This window comes from Mandrillus leucophaeus, unplaced genomic scaffold (assembly GCF_000951045.1).
Source record: "Mandrillus leucophaeus isolate KB7577 unplaced genomic scaffold, Mleu.le_1.0 Scaffold266, whole genome shotgun sequence".
NCBI lineage: Eukaryota > Metazoa > Chordata > Mammalia > Primates > Cercopithecidae > Mandrillus > Mandrillus leucophaeus.
Genome location: NW_012102765.1, coordinates 29,861 through 53,644, shown reverse-complemented (window position 1 = coordinate 53,644; position 23,784 = coordinate 29,861).

Below are 23,784 nucleotides of genomic sequence, written 5' to 3'. Positions count from 1 at the left end.
AGGCTACATTTAGCCTGATCCTGGGATAACAGGTCAAGGTAGGAGACAAAACATATACTTTGCAAAGCAAACCAGGCAGATTGTGAGCCAAGGGATAGTGCTAGGATCCTAGAACAGCATGATTGGGTTTGACTGTGCAACCCTGACTATGGACACAAGCATGAAATGTGTTTCTCTTCCCATCCTTGCTAACACTGCGTTGGGGGACCCCCTCTCCTCTGGCACAGTGGCTGCCTTGAACACCTAACTCGGTTCACAACATTTTCAGTCACCTTCATCATTAAAACAGCTGTGTGCCATTTCTTGGGACATAGTCTTGCTTATTTGTAAATGGTTTTTTCAATTTATTGCGTTTTATCGGTACATAATAATTTTATGTATTTATGGGGTTCATGCAATATTTTGATACCTGTACACAATGTGTAATGAGCAAAGCAGGGTAACTGGGGCATCCATCACTGCAAACATTTATCATTTATACAGGAATCTATCTAGCTACAGGGTAGATTCCTGTAGAAATGACATGCTGTGGGGGATTGTCTGCCTAGCTGTGGCTGAAGTCAGCAGGAGGCCAAGAGGATTAAAGTTAGGACCCTGGAGGCCTGGAGCACACCTAGCCTCCTCTAACTCCACCTCCTGATTCTCTGTGCTCACCGCCCTGGAGCTGGGGCAAGGAGAGGGAAAGGGAAAAGGTGTTTGCTTAGCAGTCTGCCAGTAGTGAGTTTCTGCTTCCATGTTGTTTGTGATCCTAGCTGGAGTATGTGTGTGTGTGATGGTTACAGTTATGTGTCCACTTGGCTGGGCCGTGGTGCCCAGGTATTTAGGTGAACATCATTCTGGATATTTCTGTGAGGGTGTTTTTGAGTCCATGAACTTTGAGTAAAGCAGATGGCTCTCCCTAATGCAGGTGGGCCTCATCTAATCAGCTGAAGGTCTGAGTAGAATAAAAGACTGACCTCGCTGGAGTAAGAGGGAATTCTGCAGCAGACGGTCTTTGGATTTGAACTGCAGCATCGGCTCTTCTCTGAGTCTCCAGTCTGCTGGCCCACCCCGCAGAATTTGGACTTGCTAGCTCCCGTAATCACATGAGCCACTTCTTTAATTTAAACCTCCTATAAGTATTCACATCATGTTGGGTCTTTAGGGTGTGTGCCCTCCTGAATCCTGAGAGGACTCAGTTCCAATGACACATCTAGGCATTGCTGTCCCAAATGAGACTCATGCTCATTGTCCTATGGGGCCCCTGCTGGGACACAAGGAGTCCCAGTTCTGAGCCTGTGTGTGGGCAGAATGACCTCCTGGACCCCATGGCACTGGAGCCTGAGGGTCCTCTGGCCTCTCTCTATGGCTACAGCTTCATGTTTCCTCTCCCCAGTGGCCACATCACCAGCAGTGGCTCCTCCCCGTAGCTCAGTGAACTGGGACTGAGTAGATACCCCAGAGACATGCAGTTACCACCAGGTTCATGGTCTTCTCTTCCCTCACCTCCAGGGAGGAGAATTATTTAAACACCACTCCCCTTCACAAGGAGTTGGGGGCCAGCCTTTCTCTGTGAGCCCCAAATCCCCCCACGGAGAATTCCTCACACACCCAGTCCCCTCTTACGTCTCTGATTGCCTGACCTTACTCATTTATGGGGGCACAGAAAGTCTTACTCTAAGGAAGGAACCTTCTTAGAACTCAGTTCTGGAAAATTTAGTTTAAAAAGTTTCAGAAACAAAAGATCTAAACCGGAATCATGCATCTTTCTGTGCACTGGAATGCAGGGCTTCAGACCCAACTAAGTCCCATAAACTTGCAGTTTCTATAAACTGTGCTTGTTTTCACTTTTAAAATACCTGTAATATATATGTAGCACCTTCTCCCTGTAGTAGTCCCATCTCACATTGCTATAAAGAAATACCCCAGACTAGGTAATTTATAAAGAGAAGAGGTTTAATTGGCTCAGGGTTCTGCAGGCTGTACAGGAAGCATGGTGCCGGCATCTGCTCAGCTTCTTGGGAGGCCTCAGGAAGCTTCCAATCATGGCAGAAGGCAAAGGGGAGCAGACATGTCCCATGGCTGGAGCAGGAGTAAGAGAGGGAGAGAGAGAGAGACAGTGGGGAGGGAGGTGCCACACACTTTTAAAATGACCAGATCGCCTGAGAACTCTGTATCACAAAGAAAGCACCAAGCCATGAGGGATCCGCCCCCGTGATCCAGGAACCTCCCACCAGCCCCCACCTCCAGCACTGGGGATTACAATTCAACATGACATTTGGGTGGGGAGAGATATCCAAACTATATCAGATATCTCATAACAAATAGTGAGGACTATCACTGAGAAAGGCAGAAGAGGGAAGCGTTTACATTTTTCCTACGGATTTAATTGGATACAAACAACTTCTTCACAAGGTATTGACATCTAGCAGTACAGAGCACTTCTCCATTGTCTCCTTGGTGTGGCAAGACGTTGGGTTCACAGAGAAGGCAGAGGCCGGTCTAGCTTACAGAATTCTAGTGGGTACCATACTGACACTACAGGGACACCAGGGTTACTTGGCATGGGGGTGAGGGGTCCATTACGGTCTGTCAAGGCATGTAGAAAAATGCAAGGTATGTTTTAGAACAGTAAACTGAAAGCTCTCCTTGTATGGGGGCATTTTCCAATTCCATCCTAATTCAGATGCTTGGCTTGGGATGAAGTTTATGCAGGAAAGCTGAACACATCACCTGGGGACATCTAACAGTGGGAGATAGGATTGTATGAAACCCAGGAGCATACGGTATTTGGAGACTGAGACATGAAGGGAGCTGGCCTCAGGGCCAATGGGGCCCTGGATGAATGGGTGAAACTCAAGGCAAAAACTTCTTCCCCAAAAGAGAAATGTCATGCAGGAGGTCAATCTTAGGGAAGCATGGGGTCTTGAGACAGTTTCGAAAAGGACTCAAATTAGGGAATTGAAAGGAAGCAAGGACCCTGTTACCAGAACTGGGATACTGTAGAAGGATGACCTTGTAGAACGAACAGTGGCCAAGCTCAGATCCGGCGTTCTGCCCGGCAATCCTGTTTCCTCTACTCTCTGGCTTTCTCATCTTGGGAAAATGGTTTAACCTGTCCTTTTCCAATAGCTCCCCTGTAAAATGGGGATCACAAAACAACCACACCGTAGGGCTCTCATGAGGATTAAATGAGATAATAAATGGAGTGTCTAGGACAGCAGCAAACATCAACCGACCCATAGATGTTAGACATTTTTACTTCAGAACAAAGCAGTAGCCCAGTAATTAGAGTCAGGGCTAAGGTCAGTTAGGCTAATTTAGCAGCAAGTTTGACTCTGTCTTGTTACTTGAATATTAAGCTTGATTTTCGTTAATCCTTGCTATGAATGAACTTGGTCCAAAGTGTTGAATAGAGGTTGGCTGGCAGGAGACTGTAGGCTGGGGAGCAAAGAGATGTCGAGTTAGAGGATTTGTTGCAGATGTGGCAGCTGGAGTGTGGAGTGGGGTGAAGACCAACGCTGCTTTTAGGGCAACATTTCTGGTGCATTAGGTACTGCCATTTGTAAGTCGGTGCAGCTTGCATTAATTCCAATCGCACCTTGTGTATGACTTAGGGAGCTACTAGGTTTCCTATGTCTTTGTGGGCTGATGAGAGAGACACAAACATGGCTGCTACTCTCTACTTGCAAGAGCATTTTCCTCCCCTCCCTGCCTCTCCTCCCAAACGCGCTGGAGTAAAGGGAGAGAGTGTAAATTGAAAAGCAAACCCATCGTTCAAGTACATAAAAAAGATCAAATGCGAGGGGAGAGGAGGAGAGGTGTGATGCAGACCAAACATCCCTGCTGTAAAGAGACTTAAGAGGAATAATAGGACTGAGCCATAAAATGTTTATGGCGTCCTAGGAATAATTGAATATTTCCTGGTTTGTTGTGCTGAGATTTTATGAGCCAAACAGGGGATCTTTAAAGCTTATTGTCTTTTGCTCTTCAAAGGTTTAATTAAGGTTGGACTTGGGGCTTAAAGTTGTTTGAAAACTTGGGATTTAAAGTGAAACAGCCCAAAAAACCTATATAACCAGTGAAGCAGGTGTCTGCGCAAGAACTGGATCAGCTGTATGGGCACCCCAAATGGGAGAATCATTTGGCACCTTCCCAAAAGCAAAATTTCGAATGCTTTCACCTACCAGTCATTCAGAATTTGCTGAAATAAAATGTTCTATTAGTACAATTTGCATACATATTTTTTAAAGTTCATGACCTTAAATGGGTTGCTTGCTGGTCCTCTTATTTAGCAATAAGGCCAAATCTTAAATCTTTCCCCTATCCCACCCCTCTAGGTACAGCTCCCTTTATTGTGTAGGGAAATTCATTTCCTTTCTCACTTCCATCTGGCCTCAGACCTTGCTTAGCCATCAGAAACATTCACCACTTAATACAGTTTCAATCAGCATTAAATCAGAAGTCATTACGTTAAGAAAAAGGATTTTTATAGCAACAAAACAACAATAGTTTTTTTAGATAGTAATACCTTTAAGGAGGGATTATATCCAAATACAAAATAGAGAATTCAGCATATGTTCTGATTAAAACCAGAATAATTTCGTGTTTTACTAATCAGGTATTTTTTCATCTCTTGTAGAAACTGAGATTAACTACCATGATAGTTACTTAAAAATTTGTTATAGATTCTTTTTGCAGGATTTTTAGATTCACAGAAAAACTGAGCAGAAAGTACAGAGAGTTTCCAAAAATTCTGTGCCCCACACTTGCATAGACTTCTCCATCACATGCGTAGACTTCTCCATTATCGACATCCTCTACGGGAGTGGTATGTTTGTCACAATTCATGAATGTACGTTGACACAGCACAATTACCAAAGTCCACAGTTTACATCAGGATTCACTCTTGCTGTTGGACATTCCATGCGCTTGCACAAATGTGTAAAGACATGTATCCAGCATGAGAGCATCATACAGACCAGTTTCACAGCCCTAAAAATCCTCTGTGCCACACCTGTTTATCCTTCCCTCCCTCCCACCTGCTGGTGACCAGTGATCTCTTACTGTCTCCATGGTTTTGCCTTTTTCCAGAATGTCCCATAATGACATACAAAATAGAGCTTTTTTGTAGACTCATACAATATATAGCTTTTTCAGAGTCTTTCACTTAGTAATATGAATTTTTCTCTGTGTCTTTTAAAAAATAGCCTTTATTTTGGGGAGTAGCAGTACATACTTTTCATTTCAGTGATGATTTGGAGTGGCTTCTAATTGGTAACTCCATCATTCTCTTATCGAAAGTGGTCTGTGCACAGCCTCTTCCTTTAAGAACACACAGATATGGTCTGACATTGCTAAAAGCCAGGAGTCATGGAAATTCAGTTTCCATGTCAGTTGACATGAAATTACCTTTTGTTACTGTGTGACTTCAGGAGAAATGCTTCTCCTGGTGCAAAGGCTTTGCTAGAAATGAGAAAGTGGAAAAAGATGTTGGTGTCTTTAGATACATGCCCAGAGAATGGGCATCGTCCCATGATTGCTTTTCCATGTTGAGTATGACCTTCCCTTTTATGACCTTTTTTCTTGAGTGGATTTTCATTAGTTCTTGTTTTTTAAGCACCAGTTTCTCATTGAGAGAGAACAGATGATAGATTGAAGTCTCAGTGTGATGTAGAATCAAGTGCCTCTCTTCCCCTGATCCTAGCACTTATCCCAGGCCATGGTTACACATCTTCCATTGACTGTAAGTACAGGAGAGGGCAGAGGGTTGGATGTCCCTAAAGCCTAGTGTGCTTCCTTACTCAGCACTAAAGGAAAGGCTAAAACAAACAAATCTGCACCTTATCTCTATATTTCCTTCAAGTTGGAGTTCATTTACCATCTCATGGGTCAATCTAGTACTTCCCTTCCTTGTACACCTGCCTCAAGAGAAGCACACTTCTAATATGTTCAAATGAGCTATGGGCTTATAATCAAAAGCTAGGAATAAAAGAAGACACAAAGATATTCTCATTTCTCCAAAAGCAGAAATGACTACCAGGAAAATTCAATCCATCAGGCTCTAGATGAGTCTGCCCCGTCTTTGATTGATGGCAAAGACATTTGGTACTCAATAAGGCAGCTGAAGTTGCTTCTGCCACAACTATTTCCTTCTTTATTTATGGTATTTCACCAAGAAGCCAAGAAAAATAAGTAACTACATCTCAGTTTAATGTCTTCTTCTCTATAGCCACTTGTGTTTTATTAGTGCTCAGCTCTCCGTCCAAATTTCATCTCATCAGAAGGTGTGTGGACTGATTAACCTCCTGCAATCTTTTAGATATGCCATTTAAAGGTTCTTGTGACACCATCCATTACAGTCATTGGCATCACCTTTTTTGATGAGCAGCAAGAAATTGTCAACACTTTCTAGTTCAAGTTCCTCATTTGCTAGATGAGAAAAGTGAGGTACAAAGAATACTATGCAAACTACTCCATTCGCTCCCCAAAAAGCTGAGACTAGAAAGTGGCTCTCCTTAATCTCACTCCTACTTTCTTTTCATATGTGTCATTGCTGTATGTTTTTCAAGTTTTATTAAAGTATAATGGATATAAAAATTTACACATATTTAAAGCATACATTTTCATGATTTTGGATATGTACACACACACGCAAATACAACACATATGACACGCACACATATATATACACACACACACACATACCCATGATACCATCACCACTATCAAGGAACTAAATGTATTTATCACTTTCAAAAATTGTGTTGTGTTCTTTTGTGGTGTTTTGTTTTGTTTGTGCATGGTAAGGACACTTAGCATGAGAACTCTTCATATATTTTGAAGTGCACAATACCATATTGTTATACTGTGTTATACTGCAAATCTGAAGAACTCACGTATCCAGCGTAACTGAAGCATCATTCTCATCAAGTGGCAACTTCTCACTTCTTCCTCCCCGCAGCCCCTGGCAACCACCTTCTGTGTATGACTATTTTAGATGCCTTAGATACCTTGGAAAATGTGTGATATGGAAACTTGGACACATCACAGCAGTTTTTGGTGTGGATTCTAGGAAAAGGGCTATTCTGGACGCACACACTTATGTTGCATGAAGGATCTAGAGGTCAAATGTGTGATTCCTGGGTGACAGAGGCAGGCATGTTGAGGGAAAGGTAGCATTGGGATGCATGTGGGAAGGAAGGCTCTGCTGGAGAACTGTAGGTGGCTCACAAGGTACATGGTAGATCGGAGGGCTTGGCACAGGCAGAGGCCATGCTCAGCCTGGAGAAGACAGGGGCCATCATTTCAACACAGCATCAACCTCTGGGACTTTGTAAGAGGAGAGTGCGAGACATTTAAGAGAGGCCATGAGAGGGGTAGCTGAAAGCCATGAACAAAATCTGCCAACAATATTCATGAATACAGGAGAAAATGCCCTTTATGGAAAGCTATCGATGCACAATGTATAAAAAGGTTATTTTAGATAATTTGGTTACCATTTAAAATGTATTTTTATAATCAAATACAAAATTCAGCCACAAATAGGAATGAGAGGTACAGGAGAAAGAAAGGTGAAGAGTGGAGAGAGATGGCAACACGAAGTGGGGGGAGGTTGGGGAACAGGGTCACATCAAGGGAAGCTGGTAAATTGCAAACCTGAGTAATAAGGTCCTTGAGGTGAGCTTCAGCACTCCTGCAAAGTGGAATTTTGTCTTAAAATGAGTTCAGGAGAAAAGGCTCAGGCGTGCTGGAGAGCATCAGGATGATTTTCATGAGCAGGTCAAGGTGAAAGTCTCTGCTTATTCTCTCCAGGAATGAAACCCCAGTGTATGAGTTTGCTCAGGCTGCTGTAACAAATACCACAGACTGGGGGCTTCAACAAGAGAAATTAATTTTCTTACAATTATGGAGGCTGGAGAGGCCCACTAGCCAGATGTTGGTAGGTTTGATTTCTTCTGAGGTCTCTCTCCCTGACTTGCAGACGGCCGTCTTCTCGCTGTTCCTCACATGATTTTCCTTCTATGCGAGAGCTCTCCTGGTGTTCCTTTGTCCAAGTTTTCTCTTCTTATAAGGACACTAGTCTGATTGCATTAGGGCCCTCACCAGAAGCATCATTTTACTTTCATCACCTTTCAAAGGCCTTATCTCCAAATACAGTCATATTTTGAGGTACCAGGGAATAGGGCTTCAACATTTGTTAGGGATGGGGAGGAGAGACAGAATTCAGCCCATCATGCCCAGGAGGGAGGGAGAACATAGCGCAGTGAGGAAGGTACTGCAGTATTTAGCATCCCAGTGAAGGAGGCAGGCTTGTGATCTGTACTGAAGGAGCACAAATATGAAATATGAAAAATACAAGACATACAACACCAAAGCACCTTCAACAATACAGTTCTCTGTTTTCAACAATACAGTTCTCTGTTTATTACCAATGCTACTCTTGACTCTGTGCACCTTCACGGTGGATTCTGATTATGAAAATCCACTGTCTTAGTCTGCTTGCATTTCTAGAAAAGAAATACTGGAGGCTGGATCATTTATAAAGAAAAGAGTCTCATTTGGCTCACGGTTCTGCGGACTGTGCAAGAAGGATGGTGCCAGCATCTGCTTCTGGTGAGGACCTCAGCCTGCTTCCACTCATGGTGGAAAGCAAAGGGAAACCCATGTGTACAGAGGTCACATGGCAAGAGAGGAAACAAGAGAGAGCAAGGAGGGGTGTGCCAGGCTCTTTTTTTTTTTTTTCTGAGATGGAGTCTCGCTCTGTCCCCCAGGCTGGAGTGCAATGGCGCAATCTCAGTTCACTGCAAGCTCCGCCTCCCGAGTTCATGCCATTCTCCTGCCTCAGCCTCCCATGTAGCTGAGACTACAGGTGCCCACCAACACACCCGGCTAATTTTTTTGTATTTTTAGTAGAGACGGGGTTTCACCGTGTTTGCCAGGATGGTCTCCATCTCCTGACCTCGTGATCCACCCGCCTCAGCCTCCCAAAGTGCTGGGATTACAGGCGTGAGCCAGCGTGCCCGGCCACCAGGCTCTTTTTAACAGCCAGTTCTCGAAGTAGCTATAATGAGAACTCAGTCACACACCATCCCTCAACAAAGGAGGGCAGTAATCTATTCATGCGGGATCTGCCCCCAGGACCCAAGCACCTCCCACTAAGCCCCAGCCCCAACACTGGGGCTCAAATTTCAACATGCAATTTGGAGGGATCAGACAAAACAATCTATAGCACCCAGGAAGCACCTCGAATATTGACCTTAATCAACACTGCTCTCATTGCCCACGTAGCTACCAGAGAAGTCATCCCTACTCTACACGACAGGTAGGCATCCGGTCATCAAAAAATATTTGTGCTGTGCTGTAAAAATATTCAGGGACTACATCTTAGGATTTGTGTTAGACCAGAATTACTGCATCTTGATGTGCTTTGGTGACACCTCGCTAGTTGAGTCAAAACTTAAATGGCAAATGTTACACAGAGAAAATACTCATAATAAACCCCTGTTATCAATTCCCTCTCGAGGATGCTGTTGCGTAACCAAGGCCTGAACATCTCAATTATTTATAAGTGTGAGGAGCCCCTTGCTGTAGCCTAGAGTCTCAATTACACAAATTCCTTTTGTAAGGAATGTTTGCAAACAGGCTCACATTCAGGATATTTATTTGTTCACGCTGTGGCTCTGTAGCTGTATTTGGATAGATAGGATCAAAGCTTGCCTTGAGAAACTCCCGTTATCCTTTCAGCGGGACTGAGTTGTTCTGTTACAGGCAACATGCTCAGTCTTCTTTGCACCTGCCATCTAACTCCATCCTGGACAAGCCTCAGTCATACCCAGTCTTCCTGAAGTCTGAACACTTGTTAGAAGTAGGTGAACTCAGGAGGTGATTATTTAAATAAGGCTTCTGTGCCTGCCTTCCTTAAACGTAGCTAAGGCCAACAGGACGGTAGCCAGAAATTTCTGGCAATTAGTATTTTGCAAATATTTGGAGAGTGTCAGTTACTGTCAGGAGAGAGGATGTAGATGCAACTAAAACTTCTCAATATGTTACTAAGGTAGCCTCCTTAATAATAAAGATCTTTCCCTAGGAAATCAAGGTTCTTTGTTCACCTAACACTTATAGTCCTTTGTCACTATTTTCTTCCTTTTTTAATTAAAAAAAATATATATCATTTTGAGCATCTGTTTTCTTGAAAATGGTTCCTGGATATGTCACACATGGCGTGGTGAATTATGACAAGAAGAGGTAGCAGTATGGCTAAGGTGAAGATTGTGGAAGCAAATTAGATTTTTTTTTCCCAGGTTAACACTAGTTTTATAAATTATAACCAATTATTGAGCTCGAAATTCCAATCAGGCATGTTGCACTTCAATAAAAAAATTAGAAGAATTATAGTTTGCTGAAATTTCCTTGATTCAACGTCTCTGAAAGTATGGGGAGCTATCATTAATGGAATAACTTTTAAAGAAGGAGCTGCTGTAACCTCCATCAGCCTTACCTATGTCAATGGAAAAATTTTTGACTTACCCTCTTTTGGAGCCCAGATATTTGCATGGAAAGCAGAACATCTATTCTTTGCTCTTCTGCAAATCCTGGATGCCTTTTGTAAAAATATCTGAAATATCTGTTCTCTTATTTCTTCTGACATTTATGTCACAATATTTATTTTCTAAAGGGTCTCTATTTTTTCTTTTGTATTTTTTAGTTTTCCACCCAAGAGAAGAAACATTTCTGATTGGCAGCCCACAGCATCTTTCCTTTTGCCCCTGAGAAGGTGCGTCAAATCAGAAGTCTATTGATCCCTGGTTAGTCTTGCATTTTCTAATGTGGGGCACTTTCTAAATCCTCCATTTGGCAAGACCTGTCAGGTTATGTGCTCAGAAAATGAAGAATCTTGGACCTCTCAAAAGCGCACTTTGCTTTAGAAGACAAAAGCAAATTTATAAGCAGAATGAACTTCTGCCATTTTTTAAAGGTAGAGACTTACTTGCTAAGGGCAGCCAGATAGTCATTGGGGTGGGTTAGTGGGGCTGAGCCTCAATGACACAGAAGCAAATTCCCTGGATTTTTAGAATACTTGGGCATCAGTGTTAGATGAGGATGAACAGACAGCAATATTTGGTTCTGTGGATAAACGCAGGACACGAAGCTGAGCCACAGACTCACCTTGACTGGGAAAAGCCGGTGAAGACCCAGCCCTGAGTAGGGCACATTGTTCAGGATGCTCTGGAGCCTCATTTCTCCCAACTCAGGTCTTCATTCCAACTTTCTCTTTTGGGGTGATTGTGGGAGGTTTTCTTTGTGATTTCAAAGCCTAGTAGTCCTATCTCTTTTCTCTTCTGCTCTTTTTCCCTCACCATGTTCCTCATCTCAGTGTTGGGTATTGGAGCTCCAGGGAGATGAGAGGCTCCCACATTTAGACATGTGGTGGCAGGTTGCTACCTATAGATGCGGATTTGATAAGTAAATCTATGGAGGACAAGAGGAGCCAGGAGTCTCACTACCAGAGAAGGCAGCTGCACACGTGGAAAGGGAGAATGCTCCAGCAGGCCCTGTGGCGCTGGACTGGAATTGAAGGTATTGGTGTGAGCCTGAGAGGGCGTGAGAGCAGAAAACCTACTAGCAACGAGCACACTGGGCTCCCAGGTCTTGGCTTCTCTAAACCATTCTCCACTAGAAAGGTCTAGGGCTCCTTGGGGAAGCGGACAAATCCAGGACTGGAACAGGGAAGCCAAAGATGAGACTGGAATATTGTATTGTGCTAGCATGTGAGAAAGTCCTGCCATTACAGAATGGTGGGGACCTGCCAGATGGACACAGAAGCCAACCCAGGGAAACCCTGACTGGCGGGACCTGGGACAACACTGGGACAATATGATGAAGAAAAAAAAAAGTAAAGATAGTTACAGATCAGAACCCTATTTTACACAAATAGGAATGAGTCCCTATGGATGCAATTGAATAAATGAATAAATAAAGGTAGGGAAAAGAAAGATTTTCCTTAGAGTAGAATGTCACCTGATAAATGTAAATGAAATGAGAAATTAGAAAATGATGGTAACAGTTCAGCAAGAAATATCAGTGAGTGCTATAATGCTAGTGGTGAATGTTTGATGAAGAATAAGATATTTGCAGTCTTGAAGGACCTCCTCAGAAAATACTATTAAGACAAAGGGACATACAGTAAACTTTACAGCAGAGAACTAAACAGACACCACCCTAACTAAATGATCAAGTTAGCAACATGATTAATGGTGCAAGTCAAAACGTGTATCACTGCAGAAAGATAAATACTGTGTGATTGCACTTGACTAACATTTACATTTATTAGGTGGCATTCTACTAGAAGGAAAAACTTTCTTTTCTCTACTTTTATTCACTTGCGTCCATAGGGACTCATTCCTAATTGTGTAAAATAGGGTTATGATCTGTTACTACTTTTTCTTTTTTCTAGATCATATTGTCCCAGGTCCAGCCAGTCAGAGTTCTCCCCACTTGGCTTCTGTGTCCATCTGGCAGGTGCCCACCATTCTATGATGATGAGATTTTCTCACATGCTAGGACAAGACAATGTTCCAGTCTCATCTTTTGCTTTCCTGTTGCAGTCCTGAATTTGGCCACTTCTCCAGGGTACCCTGTTCTTTCTGGTGGAGAATGGTTTGTAGAAGTCATTTTTTGTAGAGACAAAAAAGAAAAAAAAAAAAAATTAGCTAGGCATGGTGGCATGCACCTGTGTCACTATGTTGCCCAGGCTGGCCTTGAACTCCTGGGTGCCAGTGATCCTCCTGCTTCGGCTTTCCAAAGTGCTAGGATTGTAGGTGTGAGCCACCATACCCGGCCCATAGATTTAGTTTTAATAGGTAATATCAAATGGTTTTCCAAAGTGTTTGTAGCAATTTACACTCTAACCAGCAATATATAAGATTTTGGTTTTCTCGACATCCTTAACACTTGGTATTTTTAGCTGTTTCTAGCAGGAGACGTGTGGTATTGAACTTTGAGGGCTGGTGAAGTTGGCACATTTTTATGTTGATTGGTATTTGGAACCCTTCTTTTGTGCAGTATCTGCTCAAGTCATTTGTCAATTTTTATCACATGCTCTATCTTTTTCTTAATGATTTCTAAGAGTCCTTTATATATTCTAGATATGAGTTCTTTGTTGGATACACTTACGATTATCTTCTTCTACCCTTTGAATTGCATTTATTTTTTTCTGAGACAGAGTCTTGCCCTGTTGCCCAGGCTGGCATGCAGTGGCGCAATCTCAGCTCTCTGCAACCTCCTCTCCCGGGTTCAAACAATTCTCCTGCCTCAGCCTCCCGAGTAGCTGGGATTACAGGCACTCGCCACCATGCCCAGCTAATTCTTGTATTTTTAGTAGAGATGGGGTTTCACCATGTTGGCCAGGCTGGTCTTGAACTCCTGACCTCGTGATCCTCCTGCCTCAGCCTCCCAAAGTGCTGGGATTACAGGAGTGAGTCATCACACCCGACTGTGGATTGCATTTTACTCTCTTGCTGGGGTCTTTTGATGAACAGAAGTTCTTAATTTTAATATGATTTTCTTTATGACCTTTTTCTTTTATCCTTAGTTTTTTGTTTGCCCTTTTTAAGAAATCTTGCTTGCTCCAAGGTCATGAAGATGTTCTCTATAGTTTTCTCTAAAAACTCGTTACATCATTTGCATTTAGACATGCAACTCATCTGGTATTGATTTTTTTGTATTGTGTGATGGGGGTCAGTATATTTCTTTCATATGGATTTAAAATTGGCTTAGCACTGCTTATTGAAAACATCATGTTTTCCCTCACTGCGCTGCAGTCTCATCTTTGTCATAAATCAGATGAATGTGCATGTGTACTTGGGTGTACTTTGGACTGTTTCCTTTGGTTTTTAATGCACAAGCCTCAGAGAACATACATCTCTCATTATGGAAGGTTTTTTTTTGGCCAATGTTTATATAGGAAAAACTATCTATTTATTTTCCTAAAACTCAATATATATTTTAACAAAATGTGCAGCAAAAGCCTCAATTGCATCCCAAATATAATTGGTAGAATGTGCAAATCACTTGTGGATGTCATTAAAAAGTGTTGAGCGTCAACAAAGGCATTGTGCATCTCAAATATTCTTGCTTTTAAATAAGACACGTTGCTGCATCCAAAACCATGGGTAACAATCATGTTGGTGGTTACAGTTTTAACTTGACAATTTGTTATAACAATTGTGTTGGTGGTTACAGTTTTAACTTGACAGTTTGTTATAACAATTGTGTTGGTGGTTACAGGTTTAACTTGACAGTTTGTTATATAGATGTGGGTATTTTGCTGTGTTTTAGTGATCTTCAAGAAAATTGGTGGGAGGTTTTTTTGTTTATGTGATTTGCCTTAAATATGGTAGAAAATAAAATCCTGGTTTTTGTGCCGATGTCTGATTTTCAAGGGATTCCTCTGTTAAGCAGTAGATGCCTGCATTTTGCTCACCAGCTCTCAGTTCTATGTGGACTTAAGGATACCAATGCAGAATTTATCTGCAAGCAATTTAGGACTCTGATTTTGCAGTTACTCAAGTGTCCTTTTCAATTCCTTTATTCCAAACAGGATGTGTTAATTTTGGAAAAATAATAGTTAAATGTGTAAGTTTATGAAACCCTAAGCTTAAATTCTGGTTAGAAACACCCTGGTTTCCTGTACCTTTTTTCATTACATATATTTGTAATTTTTTCATTTTATATTTACATGCATTTTGAAATTTTACAATAGTTTTAGGTTTACAGAACATTTTTGAAGATAATATAAAATTCTCATGTAACAGATACCCAGTTTGGGTGATTCTATTTTATATTAGTATGGTCATAATTGTATTGTATATTGTATATTATCTATATTGTACATAATTGTATATTGTACATATGTTAGTATTTGTTATAATTGATGAACCGATATTGAAATACTATGACTAGCTGAAGCCCATACTTTATTCACATTTCCATAGATTTACCTAATGCCCCCTTTTTTTTGCTCTAGGATCACATGAAGGATGCCACATTACATAGAGTGGTCCCATTTCCTTAGGCTTCTGTTGGCTGTGACACTGTCTCAGACCCCTTGTTCTTGATGACCTTGACAGTGTTGAGGAGTATTGATCAGATATTTTGTAGAATGTCCCTTAATTAAAATTTGCCTGATATTTTTCTCACAATTAGACTGGGTAGTGGGTTTTTGGAGGACCACCGAGGTAAAGTGCTGTTTTCCTCATATTGTGAAAGATACATAATGTTAATATGATTCATGACTGTTAATGTTCGCCTCGATGATTTAGCCAAGTTAGTGCTGGTCAGGTTTTTCCATCTTAGATGGGCTCTTTTCCCCCTTTGCCTAATGTACTTTTTGGAAGGAAGTCCCTAGATGTAGTCCACTCTTACAAAGTAGAGAGTTACACACTCTCTTCCTTGAGTAACTACGTAAGTAACTACATAAATTATTTGGAATTCTTCCACATGGGAGATGCCTCTTTTCCTTCACTATCTATGTATTGGATCATTTATTTATACCAGCATTAATTTATGTATAATTACTTTATACTTTGGGTGATAGTATAAAACAACTTTATCTTGTTCAGATTGCTCTAACTTTGGCCAGTGGAAGCTCTTTCAGTTGGCTTCTATGCCCTTTTGACATGCCCCTATTCATGTGGGTTTTTTGTGGGGGCTCTTTCTTACTTTGTGGCACTACAAGATGCTCCAGGATCATCTTACATATATCTTCCGCTCCAATCCTAGAATCAGTCATTTCTTCAAGGAACTCCGGTTTCTTTTGTTGAAGGTTGGTATTAGAAACCAAGATCTATATGCTATATGTGTTCACTGCTACTAGGGTGTCTTTCTTTCAGACATTCTCATATGACAGCATAAAATATAGTGTTAATGCTAACATATATATTCCATATGTTACCATCTGTATCTAGATAAAGCTAAACATAGCTCATCCTGAGGTCACCAACTTTAATCCATTACCACATGGATCCTTTTAGCCTCCCCCTTTGCTTAACTATAACCTCCCACTCAAAGAGTAAGAAATCTGACTCTCATTTAGTTCGTAGTTCAATTAGAGTATAAATTTGTAGCAGTCTCAGAACTGTGAGCTCATAAACCCATATGAAGCAACTGTATCAACTAGGGAATAGTGCTTATGTGCAGTTCCTTTTGCCTTTAGTCTTACAGACTCCACTCATTTCCAAAGTTACTTGTCTACACATTTCTCTCAACATCATCAGTAAAGTGTACTCATACTTTTATAACGCCAGGTATGGGAGAATAATACAGGTCAATTCTTTGGTCACATTATGCATTCCATCCTGGGAAATACAACTTCTTAAATGGTTTTTTAAAAATGTAAATACATTAAGTACTTTTTGTGCTGTCTATGGGTTTCGATAAATGCATATTGTCATGTCGCCACCATTACAGTATCATAGAGAATAGTTTCATCATCCTAAAAAAAAATACCCTATGCTTCATCTTTTTGAGGGTCACCTCAAATCCTCCAGAGTCATTGTTCTGCATTGCCAGTGGTTTTCCAGATGGTGTATAAATGGAATCTTATAATATGTAGACCTTGACAATGTGCATTTGAAATTTTTTCATGTCTTTTCCTAGATTGATACCTCATTTCTTTTTAGCAGTGAATAACAGTCATAGTGTGGATGTGGCACAGTTTATTGATTTACCTGTTGAAGGACATCTTGCCTACTTCCAGGTCTTGGTGATTACGAATGAACATGTGCTACAATATATATATTCATGTTCAGTTATTTTTTTGGTGGACACATATTTTCAAATTGGTTGGGTAAATACCTAGGAGAGTCATTGCTGGATCATATATGGCAAGACTGTGTTTAGCTTTGTAAGAAATTGCCAGTCTCCCAACATGGCTGTACCGTTTTGCATTTCCACCAGAAATGGACGAGAATTACTGTTGCTCTATATCCTTGCCAGCTTTTTGTTTAATATATTCTCTCTTTTGCTTTCCTGTTTTCAATTGCATTGATTTCTGCTCTGATAATTATTATGTCCTTCCTTTACTAGCTTTGAGTATATTTTGTTCTTCATTTTTATAGGTTCTGCGGGCAGAAAGTTATGTGACTGATTTAAGACTTTTCCTTATTTCTAATGTAGGCATTTTGGTGCCATAAATTTTCCTTTCAGCATGGCTTCGGTTGTGTTCCAAAATTTTCGATTTGTTCCGTTATCATTTTTCTTCAGTTAATGCCTTTTTTTTTCATATTTCTTGAGACCTATTATTTTACTCATGGATTATTTAGAAGTGTGTTCTTTAGTTTTAAATATTTGGAGATTTTCCTATTATCTTTCTTTTTTTTTGTCCTAGTTTAATTGTAATCAGGAACACACTCTATTATTTCAATTTTTAAAAATTTTATTAAGGTTTATTTCATGCCCAGGGATGTAGTCTCTTTTTGTATTTTTTTTTGTGATAACTTGAAAAGACGATGTATTCTGCTGTTGTTAGAGTGTCTTATAAATGTTGGTTGAATCCTGTTGGCTGATAGTGTCGTTGAGTTCTTCTACATCCTTGTTGATTTTCTGTCTAGCTCTGTCAATTGGTAAGAGAGAGGTGTCAAAGCCTCCAACTATAATTGTGGATTTGTTTATTTCTCCTTCTGGTTGTATCAATTTTTGCTTCTCATATTTTGCAAACTCTGTTGTTTCACTCGTATGCATCATTTATTGAGCTTCATATTCCATTACTAGAATATTCTATTCTAAAATTTCCATTTTTTCTTATTTATGCCATCTATTTCTTCGCTGAGATGTCATATTTTTGTTTAGGCTTTCTAGTTTTAAGTTTGTTTTTATTTTTCTAAACATACTTGTAATTGTCCTTTGAAACATTTTTATTACACTGCTTTAGAGTCATATAATTCTAACATCTCTGTAATCTGGTGTTGGCATCTATTGATTTTATTTTTGCATTCAGTTTAAGATGACCCTGATTCTCAGTGTAATGAGTAATTTTCATTTGAAGCTTGAACATTTTTGTATTACATTCTGAAACTACATTCTTTAAGCCCTCTGTTTTATCTAGCTTTCTTTGACATTTCTCTGATGGAGGGTGGGGCAGGGGCACCACCTCCTTGCTGCCAAGTAGGGGTGAAGTTTAGGGTTTCTAACTCAGACTCCACTGGTGACTGAGGGTGAGCCCCTCGTTCCTGCCTTGTGGGTTTGGGAGTTCTGGCTCCCTGTGCCGTATTCCCTGACACTGCTGTGGGGACACCTAGTTACTACTGGGTGATGGTGAAAGTCCTGACTTTCCACTAGGTCTACTTGACACCAACCCAGTAGTGAGGAAGAGGGACTCCTGTTTACTGCTAGGTGTCAGTGTAAGTCCAGGTTCTCCATGTGGTCTCCACTGACAGAGTGGTAGTGGGTGGACACTCCCTACCAGATGGTGGGATGAAAGTACTGGCTGCCTATTTGATCTTCTCTGACATTACCCCAGAGGGAATGTTGATTTGTCTTATAACATCTTTGCAAGGGTGGAAATTTAGGCTTCCTCACTCAACTTTTCCTATATTGAGTAGAGGTGAGGCCACAGATTTGCTGTGTGTTGGCTATAGTAGAGCAGTCATTGCCTGAAGGTTTTCTGTTTCCTTTGTCCTTTGACATTTTTGGGTTGTCGGTTTCTTTAGCTTCTAGTCTGGAATTTATGAAACACAAAGAAAATCCAGGGAACTCAGCACCACATTATTCCGCAGAGCCCATGCCTTAGCCAGGCTGCCTTCTCCCCTCTACCTTTCAGAGTCTTCTTGGGTTTTTAGATGCACTTAGTGGAAAAACAGGGGAAAGTACACTAACTTTATCTTCTTTGGAAGCAGAAATTCCTTGATCTAATTTTTATTATTTCTTTTGTTTCTGCTTGATTTAGGCTTATGTTTGATTTCAGTTTCTTAAGGTGAAAGCTTAGACTATTGTTTTGAGATATTTCTCCTTTAATAACATATGAATTTAATGCTAGAAGTTTCCTGCCAAGCACATGCTTTCACTACTTCCCACAAAGTTTAGTAATTTGTATTTTAATGTTTATTTAGTTCCAAATAAATTTTGATGTCTCTTGAGGCATCTTTTACTCATGGATTATTTAGAAGCATACTGTTTAATTTCCAAATACTTTGGGATTTCCTGGTATCTTTCTGTTATTGATATTTAGCTTAATTTCATTGTGCTCTCAGAACATATGGGTATACCTTGCTTGATGGCACTTTGCAGGTACTGAGTTTCTTATAAATTGAAGGTTTGTGGCCTTCCTGCATTGAGTGAGACTGTTGGCACCATTCTTTCAACCGTGGGTGTTCGTGTTGTGTCTCAGTGTCATATTTAGTAATTCTTACATTATTTCAAACTTTTTCATTATTCTTATGTCTGTTATGGTGACCTGGGATCATTGATCTTTGATGTTACTATTGTAGTTGTTTTGTGTGTCATGAGCTCTGCCCATATAAGATGGCAAACTTAATTGAGAAACGCTGTGTGTATTCTGACTGCCTTACTGACCGTTTTCCTGTATTCTCTACCTCTTTGGGCCTGCTCTTCTCTGAGACACAACAATATTAAAATTAGGTCAGTTAATAGCCCTACAGTCACCTCTAATTGTTCAAGTGAAAGTGGGGAGTCACGCATCTCTCACTTTAAATAAAAAGCTAGAAATTATTAAGCTTAATAAAGAAGGCTTGTTGAAAGCTGAGATGGGCCAGAAGCTAGGCCACTGTGCAAACAGTTAGCCAAGTTGTAAATGAAAAAGAAAGTTCTTGAAGGAAATGAAAAGTGCTATACCAGTGAACACATGAACGATAAAAAGCACAGTCTTATTGCTGATGTGGAGAAAGTTTGAGTGGTTTGGATAGATCAAACCAGCCACAGCATTCCCTTAAGACAAAGCCTAATCCAGAGCGAGGTCCGAATTCTCTTTAATTCTGTGAAGACTGACAGAGGTGAGGAAGCTGCAAAAGAAAATTTGGAAGCAAGGAGAGGTTGGTTCATGAGGAAAGACGCTGTCTCCATAACATAAAAGTGGAAGGTGAAGCCGTAAGTGCTGATGTAGAAGCTGTACAAGTTATCCAGAAGATCTAGCTAACATAATAGATGAAGGTGGCTGCACCGAACAACAGATTTTTTGATGTTAATGAAACAGCCATTTTGGAAGATGCCATCTAGGACTTTCACAGCTAAAGAGGAGTCCATACCTGGCTTTTAAGCTTCAAAGGACAAGCTGGCTCTTTTTTTTTTTTTTTTTTTTTTTTTTTTAGGGACTAATATAGCTGGTTGCTTTAAGTTAAAAGCAGTGCTCATTTACCGTCTCATAAATCCTACGGTCCTTTACAATTATGCAAATGTACTCTTCCTGTATTCTCTACATGGAATAACAAAGCCTGGATAACTGTACATCTGTTTACAGCATGGTTTACTAAATATTTTAAGCCTACTATTGAGACCTGCTGTTCAGAAAAAGATTCCTTCCGAAATATTACTGCTCATTGACAATGTACCTGGTCACCCAATAGCTCTGTTGGAGAGGTACAAAGAGATGAATGTTGTTTTTATGCATGCTGTCACAACATCCATTCTACTGCCCATGGACCAAAGACTAATTTCAACTTTCAAGTCTTATTATTTAAGAAATACATTACATAAGGCTGTAGCTGCCATAGACAGTGATTTCCTGGTGGATCTTGGCAAAGTAAAGTGAAAACTTTCTGGAAAGGATACATCATTTGAGATGTCGTTAAGAACATTCATAATTCATAAGAGTAAGTCGATGTTTCAGTATTAACAGGAGTTTGGAAGAAGTTGATTCCAACCCTTGTGAATGACTTTGAGTGGCCAAAGACTTCAGCGGAGGAAGTCGCTTCAAATGTGGTGGGAATAGCAAAAGAACAAGAATTATAAGTGGAGTCTGAAAATGTGACTGAATTGCTGTGATCTCATAACAAAACTTAAACAGATGAGGATTCACTTCTCAGACATGAGAAAAGAAAGTGGTTTCTTGAGATGGAAACTACTCCTGGTGAAAATATTGTGAACATTGTTGAAATGACAACATAAACTTAGTTGATAAAGCAGCAGCAGGGTTTGAGAAGATTGACTCTAATTTTGGAAGTTCTACTGTGTGTAAAATGCTATCAAATAGCATTGCATGCTACAGAGAAATCATTTGTGAAAGGCAGGGTCAACTGACAAAGCAAACTTTATTATTGTCTTATTTTAAGAATTTGCCACACCCACTTCAGCAACTACCACTGTGATTACTCAGCAGCCATCAACATCAAGGCAAAAGCCTCCACCAGTTAAAAGATTCTTTCTGAAAGTTCAGATGATCATTAGCACTTTTTAGCAAGAAAGTATTTTTAAATTAATGTATATACTTTTTACAGACATAACGATATTACACACTTAATAGATTACAGTATAGTACAAATATAATTTTTATATGCACTAGAAACCAAGAAATTTGTGTGACTTATATTATTGCAGTATTCACTTTATTGTGGTGGTCTGAAACCAGATTCACAATATCTCCAATATATGCCTATACTTTCTGTTCTTTTAAACTTGTTGAAGTGTTTTTTTATGGCCCAGCATATGGTCTGTCTTGGTGAATGTTCCACCCAAGCATGAGATAAACCTGCTGTTTTGGATGGTGTAGCCTATAAATTAGATTAAGCTGATTAACAGTGGTATTCAGGTCGTCGATATCCTTATTGATTTTCTGTCTGCTTGGTCTGTCAATTACTGACAGATGTTTACTGAAGTCTCTGTTAAGATTTGGCTCTGTGTCCCCACCCAATTCTCATCTCAAATCGTAATCCCCACGTGTTAAAGGAGGGGCCTGGTGGGAGGCAATCGAATCGTGGGGGCAGACTTTCCCCTTGCTATTCTCACAGTAGAGTTCTCATGAGATCTGGTTGTTTGCAAGTATGTAGCACTTCCCCCTTCACGCTCTCTTCCTCCTGCTCCAGCCATGTAGGACTTTGCCTTCTGCCATGATTGTAAGTTTTCTAAGGCCTCCCCAACCGTGTTTCCTGTACAGCCTATAGAACTGGGAGTCAATTATGTCTTTATAGCAGTGTGAGAATTATGTCTTTATACAGTCTCCAGTTACAATGGTGGATTTGTCTCTCTCTCCTTGAAGGAGTGTCAGTTTTTTTGAGTCACATGTTTTGATGCTTTTTATTAGATGCATATGTGTTAAGGATTGTTATATCTTCTTGGATAATTCACCTCTTTATCATTAAGTAATGCCCTCCTTTATCTGTAGTAATAGTCCTTGTTTTGAAGTCTGCATTGTCTGTAATTAATATGCCTACTCTAGCTTTCTTTTGTTAGTTAGTAATGGCAAATATTATTCTATTCTTTTGTTTTTAACCTGAGTTGCCAAATTTGAAATGGGTTTCTTATAGATAACATTTAGTTTGTTCTGTTTGTTTTTTAAGTGACTGAAAATCTGTTGATTGGTATATTTAGACTATTTGTGTTAAATTAAATGTTTACATACTTGGATTAATACATGCCATTTTTAAACTTTATATTTGATGCCTTTGTTTTGTGTTTTATTTCCTCCTTTTTCTGCCCTCTGATTTTTAATTAAACATTTCATATGAGTCCATTTTACTTCCTTTCTTAGCATATCAATTATATGTCTTTTTACAAATTTTTATGGTTGTCCTAGAGGTTGTAATTTAATTTTTAACTAATATTTACCCTTCTTCCACTTCCTTCCAATAACATTATACTACTCCTCATGTAGTGCAGGTGCCTTACAAGAGAGTATTTCCAATTTCTTGTTCCTTGAGATATTGCTCTCATTCATTTTATTAATCCATGTCCTTAATCACTGAATACATCGTTATTACTCATGCTTTGGGCAAACTGTTATATTTTATATAAATTAAGATGAATTAATTACTTTATTACCTTTATTTCCTCTCTGATACTCTTTTTTCTTTATGTAGATCTATGTTTCTTTGACCTATATCACTTCCCTTCTGCCTGAAAAACTTTTATAATTTCTTTCAAGGCAAGTTTGCTGGTGGTTTTTTTTTTTTTTTTTTCCTGTTTTTGTTCACCTGAGAAAGTGTTTATTTCTTCTTCACGTTTGAAAGATAGTTTCACCAAATATAGCATTCTAATTCTGGGTTTGTGGTTTTTCCTTTCAATCCTTTAAGAATTTCACTGCACTCTCTTCGTGCTTGCATGGTTTCTAACGAGAAGTCTGCTGTAATTCTTATCCTTGTTCCTATACGGGTAACATCTTTTATCCCTCTCTGGCTTTTCACAAGATTTTCTGTCCTCGATTTAAAAATTTTGATTATTATATGCCTAGTTTTGTTTTGTTTTAGTTTAGTTTAATTTGTTTGTTGTGTTTATTCTAGTTTGTGGTCTTTGAGCTTCAGGAACTGTGATTTGATGTTTTCCATTAATTTTGGACAGTTCTGTGCCATTATTACTTCAACTATTTCTTTTGCTCAGACACCTCTTCTTCCTCTGGTATTCCACTTACATGTATTTTTTTCCTAGTAGGTGAGAAAGGAGACTAGAGGGCGTTGGAGTGGAAAGAGATCCCTTCTACCTGCTGGATAAATCTCTGGCAAAATATTTTCCTCTAGAAAGCAGGCTTGCGCTGTGGAAACTACGCTGGGCATTTGTTATCGTTTCTCTCTCTGCCAGAGTCATACATGCATTTTTCTCAGATTTTCATCTTGTGTACTTGGTGGAGTTCTCAGAAGTAAA